A 7,396-nucleotide genomic window follows, 5' to 3' on the forward strand; every position below is an offset into this window, starting at 1 on the left:
ACTTATTCGCACAGGCATTATACATAGACGAAATATTTTTCTAGTCATTTATAAATACGCTAACTCTGGATGGAAGAGGAGCTCGAAGACGAGCATGCAATGATGTCGAGTGATATTCATGCACCCACAACACAGGATGAACCTGGGACGTAATTTGAAACGTTGAAATGTTCGGGAACAAAGTTATGTCAAATGATGAAAAAAAATTTGGCAAACAAAATAACAATAATAATAATAAATAACTATCACGAAGTTAGTGCTAAAGAATTATCAATTAGATTGCAACTGTCAAGGTTGACGATGTTGAGTTCCCCTCAAATTTACATAACTATATGTATACGTAAACTTGAACTTTGTCCATTCCAATACACCATTTTATAAAAAGAAGTTTATAGAAATCATTACAGATGTTCTCACAACGAATCTTTGACGATGAAAAAAGTAATGTAGATAAATTTTACTACTCGCAAAAGGGGTAATCCAGTAAAAATGTTCGATCAATCAGCGCTGTTCACGTAACATTTGACATTCATAAATTTTATTTCACATTTTGTCGATTCTCGGATCTGGAGCGATGAATAATAGGCTAATTAGATCTATGCTTATCCTTAAAAGACCGCTCGACTCGCCACCGAAGTTCGACTCAATTTTTATTGAAACAATCTGTAAGGAAAAATGTTTGTTACTTGTTGACTGTGAAACTTGGGTGCACCTACCGCATACCGGATCATGGGGAGTATAATGTACCGTAAAATGAAAGAAGCAGGGATAAATCGTGTGGCTAGAAACTTCCGGCAATTATCAGTTCGGCGTATCGCTCGATGTCGGTTCGAGATAAGCGTCTGATCGAAAGACACGCATGGAAAGAGCTACCATTCGTATATCTTGCGCCAAGGTTATTTATAGAATATCCATGCTAGGAATCGCCGTAACAATTATTGGTAACAACCAAGACGGGCATATACGTATAAGTAATGTGGGAAATGGTCGGGAAAACGCGCTGCGTATAATTCCAATCTGCTCCCTTTTGCCCGACAGCTGCATCGATTCGAAGGACGAACATGCGAAGCGAATAATGCGTATATTAATTGTTTATAATTACTGCTTTCCGGTTATCGGTCAGAACTCGGAAGACGTCATATGCAGAGCCAAGAGTCATATCCACTGATCGTAAACTTATTGTTGAGTTGACGAAGCCGTTTCAATCGTGACACATCTTACCGTTATTCATCGATCGTGTATTCTGTCTGGTCTGAAATGGAAAGTAAAAAGTAAAATCAAGAAACTAGAGGTACAGAAGATATCATGCAAATAAGGCTAGATGATGAGGGGTATAGAAAAAAGCAGGAAAAGAAATGTTATATTTAAATTTATACTTGCGAATGTGTAAGAAATTTGTCGGACGATAAAATAAGATCGGATGACCAACGCGTGGCGGGAAATCTGTAAGAGAATTGTTTGTTTCCAGATTCCGGATCGTATGAGGATTGTAGAAACAAATGGGGAAGTTTGAAAGATACTACGTCAAACTCGACGGCTGGCTCACGTGGTGGCGTTGCGGATCACATTTCAACCTCCAAGAAGAAATATAAGGAAATAAGAAAAAGAGAGGAAAAAATTTATTTTTACTCCTCATTCCGAACGTGTGATGTGCATATTCAACTCCATGCTATACATATACAAATTTATCTTATACGGGCGTGAGTACGGTAAGACAACAACTTTCAGCGGGGTCCCTATCAATGAGCCCGCGATTACGATTTTTTGACCATCACTGCGAAATACTGTTGAATATTGCGTCAATCTGAGATACATGGAAGCTTGACGAGCCTCACGTGACGATTCGCAGCACCAGGTTGCGTCAGGTGCAAAGATAATCAGATTCAGTCAACATTGCCTGGGCTTACAACAATTGTATAAATTCTCGCATTTCGAAGCATGCATAGTTGCGTCAAACCGCACAGCCGCAACTACATTTCACCAATTACCAGATCGCGTTAAACGGAATTACGTATGGTCGAACGAAAAGCTCGATAAATATAATAGTCGAATATTATCAGTTCATGGAGTAGTAATATATTCAGCTCGTGGCATGGATTTCCGGCATTTTATAACGCTCGCGCGTAACGAAGAGCCTGACGATGCTAGTCGGGAAAAATTTGATGGACTGTAAGACGATAAGTGCTTGATCATCGATTACGACCCCGGCCCGAGTTATCACAGTTTAGGGTCACGCGTGCCGAACCTTTATTCCCCTGTGCCCCCTACTTATGCACAGAAATATATGTGTACGCGTGTTAATATATATCCTTAACGGGGCACTGGTCCAACTCCGTGATTGACGCATATCGTGATGCAGTAATTTAGAACCTTCGTTATGCGCTGGAACGCTGCGATAGAACGCGTTTCTACCAAACCGGACTCTGATTTACCCAATGCAGCGTCACGATGGTGCGCCGAATTGCACAGAAGTTCGCCTTGTGGCTATCATTTAATGAAACGAATATTTATCAATTTCGATACGAGAAGTTCGCGATGTTTATTTGAGGTCGAGTTCTTAATTTCATTATTATATCTCGGTTCGAATTTCTGCTTCAATGCAGATTCCAACGCATCGCATATCGGGTTATTTGTGTGTCGAAAAAAAGCGAGAAAAATACAATCTAACCAGAGATAGGCAATTCGGGGAACACCAATTTAGCCACTTCCCAGTTTTCAATTTCGAAAGATTCGCAGATTGACTCTTGACTTCATTTTTCCTCCACAGATATTTCATCGTATTGAAGCAAAAATACTTTCCAAGGATTCACACTCGGTTGAAACTGTATGAGATTAAGAGATATTGAAAAAATGTACATCATTATTTCATCGATTAATCTGTATGATATTCTTGCAAGCTTACAGCTCGAAACATGGCATTTGCGCAGTTCCGATATTATTGTACTTATACTTAGATGCGTACACAGCCATGGCTGGTCAAGATCTTAGATCGGTCCGCGTTGACGCTGGACGGAATAGGATGACGCAATATTACACCGATATCGGGTCATTCCCCGCAAATTGTCGAGTCGAGAGATTCTAATCGTAAGACTAAAAAAAAAAAAAATGCTCAAGAGACCCGGAAGTGAAAAGCTACCTCGTGTATCATGCGTGATACAACGTGAATCGCATAATGCTCTAAAAATGAAGTAAAAATTGTAGAATCTAGATTATTACCTTTTTTTTTTAAGGCTTTTCTGGAGTTTGCATTACAGGGATTAGGACGGCGAGTGACTCTCGCTTTCCACATTGGCTGCATGAATTGATCGTACCTGATGCTAATTTCATTCGACATACGTACATTCGTGCCTGTATAAAATGCAGGTTGACAAAACAACCAAGTGAGTATAGAAAGAGAGTCTATATGGGTACGCATATAGCTCTCATATATCATAATGTTACCTTTCCTCTTTCGAACATCAAGGTTTGTAGGATTCACCTGTTGAAACAAACGTATTTTGCTTCTTCTATACCGAATAACAAGGGTTTATTTTTCTGACACCGCGTGCACCCTGGAAGCTCCAGCGAGGTCAAATCTAGGCCTCGACATTAGTCTAAACAAACTGCTGGCGTATGGGAACATTTCAGATTGGGGAGCGCTAATTTATCTGTAACGATAACGAAATGGAAGATGATGAATAGTTTATTATTTTATACTATTCCATGATGCGATCAGTCGATTCCTGCGACAAAATACAGTTATACTTGAGTTGAATGTAATTATAATACGCGTCTGGAATACACTTGAGTTACAAATATAGCCTTAAATTGTGAAATACTTTTTCCCTCGAGGAAATTGCAAATTGAATCGTGAGAAATGGATATAGTTGGACAAGTTTCTTATTAATTAATGGTAGGCGGGATACTTTCTCCATCCTCTTCGATTCCGCTTTACATTTTCATCTTTAAAAATAGCCGCAATGTCTGGAAAACCCGCATCGACAAGTCCCGTAAGGCGTGCGATTGTCTATATCTGGAAATGAATGAGCGAACGAACGTACGACGGAAGAGACTGATATGACAATGGATCGTGGAAGAAGGCGCGTGTCGAAATCACCATTGCGTCGACTTCGTACGTATCTTCAAGTTAAACTTCATACCAGCAGACGGACAGGTGCTCTACTCACGCTGATATCATATAACTGACCTGCGCATTCTGAGACGTCAGAAACGCATTTTCGGCAACGAATTAATTATTGAACGTGAGAATTTTTATAACGCAGGTTTGCAACCAAAAACTACACAGGTTTTTTTATGCCATTTCTTATAGATTTTCATTCACTGAAACTGGGGGAAATACTAAAAAATTTCCATCACGTCTGGTTTCTTCTTCAACTCGTGATTGTAGTTTCATTTGGAGTGAAGCTCCCGATTAATTCGAAAACTGGTATCATATTCTTGATTCTAAAAATCCTATGCAAACGTGATTTCTTGCTTCCATTTAATGTGTATTATAGTGAGACTCGCGAATAAGTAGAAACAGGGAAACGGACAATGGAAAGCGGAAACCTGTTCGGAGGTGTATCAAAGAGAAGAAGAAAACGTTTCATAGGCGAAAAGAATGGACACGGAATGTTAAACACATTTCATAGAGAAATTACTTGTTTAATTTTATAAGAAATATTGATTAGTTCAATGTAGTAAAATGGTGGTTTTTTTCATTATTGTTATGCTTTTTTCATGCAAACGCCTTGTATTTTGCAAGAATACCGTACGTGACGGAAGGAAATGGAAGTCATTTTTGGATTCAGCACACTTGAAAACTTAATATGCACCACAAACATCCCATGCTGCATAAAAAAAAAAAAATTTTTTTTGCAGACTTATGTTATCGGTGCGCCCATTCAAAAGGCTTTGATTGAAAAAGTTGAGTGGAAGTAAGGTAGCCAGCCTCCAAAACCCCTTGCAACACGTGTTGTGAAAATTCTTGCTTATTCGTCATTATGGGATACGCGATAGGTAACCTACTTATTATTCCGTGACTCGTGATTCAGGATAATTTCCGAGCAACGCCCGTGCATAAAGGAAAGAGGCAGAAGGGGGGTTGGAGAGAGGGGGGATTTCTTTGGAATTTCTGTGTCATCACAAATACCAACGGAAGGAAGGGAGGGAGTCATTTGTTTTTCCTCATTTTTTCTTCCTTAGTTGAATACCTTTTTTAAACCTCTGCGGCTGATTTATTAGTGCATTTTTTATAGATAGTTAGGTTATACAATATATGTTTTATACAATATTTATACACCTATTACACGGGGAGATTGCAGGGCATTGTCAAATTAATTATTGGTGATTTTTTTACTGGGGATTTGCTTTTCTCTACTTCTATTTCAGATCCAATATCGTACCCTTTTGAAAAATGTAAATTAAGAAGAAGTTACTCATAATCATGCTGTCCCTTAGGCTGACAGAAACCAAGTTTCGTCATTACGCTTGAACTGGTGTAAACATTTGAAAATTCGTAAGCGTATAGATTACTTTTTGAAACGTGTACAAAATTTCCTGCCATGTGCATGCCGTCAAGATTTTTTTTAAAACCCAAGATTACAATAACCAGAAGAAGCGTGAAAAAAACGATGAAAAATGGTGTGATTACATGTAAAAAGAGTTCAATATTTATACAGGTATCATTTATATCGTTTGCCCACTGCCAGATACTGCCTAGATACGCTATTTTTTATGCCTTTCAGCGTGCGCAGCTTTTTCGCCATAGTGTGAGTGTCCGCATACGTAAATCGGTGTACCATGGAAATCATTCTCGTGTCAAACGGAATTACCCGTATTACGTAAATCGGACACTTGTAACCAGGGTTCAAAAGTCAGAACGCGGATATTGATACAAAACTTGTTTGTACAACGTAATGTGTGTTTTCCGTACCTATAAAAATTATGAGGGTCTAGTTCTGAATTATTCGATTCACAAACTCGAATATTCTCGCATAACGTTGCGGCTTTCGGAATAGGAATATGTTATGCAACTCGTAGGATCTTACCTCTCAACGTGTAAAAATTATCGTCACGTATGACATTTCTCGTTATGAATCGTCGGATTTGACATTCTTTGCAGAAATTTAGGTATATAATCCCGTTAAATGAGCAAATTTTGACACTGTTATATGTGTGTATAATAAATTTGCGTATACCTAAATCGATAATGTTAATGAAACAGCAATAAATTGACTGCTCCACAACTCCGTTACGATAACCTTACAGTAGGTCAGTCGCGTGAACAGTGAATTTATATGTTCATCGGGTCTCTTATCTGTCGGCCCTCCTTGCGATATTATAACGCTCTTGTATTTGTCACTTTAAATATGATTTACGGGCATTGTGTATTATACATGTACCTTGTTTACACACGGAGACTTGCGCATGTAGGACTCAATCGGTTATTCCTGGAAACGAAGTCTGCATTTGGATGCCTCGCACTTACACTTTGATAAATTATTAAAATATCCAATTCTCCGTCAGTGGTGATAACATTTCATTGACCACGTAGTTTCTTTCTTTCGAAAATTCTGAACCAAATCATGGAGACCAGCTTCATGGGTCCCAAGGCAAACATCGATAAGAGAAGGCTGATACGGTTGCCAACGGACAGGCGGAATTATTTGCAAGAGTCTTGACGTAGGTATATCGGTACGTATATCCATAATGGAGAATGAATGAACGAGCCGTGTTTCACCTTCGGTGTATTTAACAAAATGTGCTGACTGTTACTTCCCGCGAGACCGAAGCATTGAACAACAAACGCGGACACGATGTCTCGGGGATTGCACGAGTATTATGTTGAACTGCTCCAAATTGCGTCAGTACACAACAGCATCATTTTTTCGAGCCACGACTGTACACGCAAAAGTCTTGAAGACGTAGAAAGCATCAACGACGATCCGTATAATCGATTCTCAAATCTGTGGTTATGATCATTTATAGTGAAAAACAGAGCATCATACCGGGATTATACCTACGTACATCGTTATGCATGTATCGTACAATACGTTATATCCGAAGCTACCAATGATCTGCCAAAACTCATGCCGTAGCCGCGCGAAACTATGCTGATTTGGAAAATGGCCATTGAGATCTAAGACGTCGAAAGACACCAGGATTGGTGCCTCTGGTGCTAGCAAATCACCTTACACTTACTGCTGAATGAGCGGTTAAGATAAATATACAATGGGAGACGGGAATTGAAAGTTAACGGTAAGATGGATAATTAAATTTTTTTACTCAAAAAACTAGTGCTCAAACTTTAAGCACGTTTTTCTCAAAACGCGCGGTGTAGGTACACAATATCTTGAGCTGTAGTCGACGAGTCGACTTGAGATTTAGTAAAAATATTCAAAGGAATATTCATTCC

General features: G+C 39.0%; 1 long non-coding RNA gene across 1 annotated transcript; it reads right to left on the reverse strand.

Annotated features, from left to right (window-relative positions):
* Positions 1 to 387: 387 nt before the first annotated feature.
* On the reverse strand, positions 388 to 6,812 carry LOC124301511 (uncharacterized). The gene is made up of 3 exons (XR_006907501.1): positions 6,384 to 6,812; positions 1,103 to 1,252; positions 388 to 663 (listed from the first exon to the last, which is right to left on the reverse strand). It is a non-coding gene; the product is annotated as an uncharacterized LOC124301511 (long non-coding RNA).
* Positions 6,813 to 7,396: the final 584 nt, after the last annotated feature.

The sequence above is a fragment of the Neodiprion virginianus genome, chromosome 3 (assembly GCF_021901495.1).
Source record: "Neodiprion virginianus isolate iyNeoVirg1 chromosome 3, iyNeoVirg1.1, whole genome shotgun sequence".
NCBI classification, from domain to species: domain Eukaryota; kingdom Metazoa; phylum Arthropoda; class Insecta; order Hymenoptera; family Diprionidae; genus Neodiprion; species Neodiprion virginianus.